Source organism: Chrysochloris asiatica, unplaced genomic scaffold (assembly GCF_000296735.1).
Source record: "Chrysochloris asiatica unplaced genomic scaffold, ChrAsi1.0 scaffold00089, whole genome shotgun sequence".
Lineage (NCBI taxonomy): Eukaryota > Metazoa > Chordata > Mammalia > Afrosoricida > Chrysochloridae > Chrysochloris > Chrysochloris asiatica.
The window spans coordinates 8,405,072-8,405,686 of record NW_006408607.1 but is presented as its reverse complement, the minus strand read 5'-3'; positions in this window follow the sequence as shown (position 1 = coordinate 8,405,686).

Genomic DNA, 615 nt, shown 5'->3' with positions numbered 1-615 from the left:
TCCTCTGACATCCATTTTGACCTTTTCCTTCTTTCTTGTCTTCTTAATGACTTTTGCTCTCTTCATGTATGATGTTCTTGATGTCATCCCACAACATATAAAGGACATATAAATATTTCTAGTCCTGGATGCTCAGCTGCTCCAGGAGCCGCCATCTTGGGTGAGACCACGTGGGAGAAGGATCAGAGCAGCCACAGACGCCTGGCAGAACTGCTGAGATAAAAGTGTGGACAATCTTTTCTTTTGGTATCTGTTCATTTGTCCTTTGCTATCTGCGCACCTCCATTCTGGTGACTATAGGGGTGCCTGAGCTAGTGGGCACCCCAGCCCCATCCTCGGAGGGTTCTACTACGCATGTGCACAGATCTCCCCGCCTTCAGCCAATAACTGGTTGGAATACCTAAAAGGGGTTCTACAACTTGCCCAATGAAATAGGTCTCATACAAAATCTTTACAGAGTATAGGACGTTAGGTGGAATCCTGAGTCCCATCTATAACCCTGTGAGGTGAGACATGCCCACTAGAAAGGACAAGCAGACTGGAACAACTACAGTGACAGAAGATACATCTTCATGATGAACCTGACCTATTCTCAGAGCAGTAGTTACTCTAAAT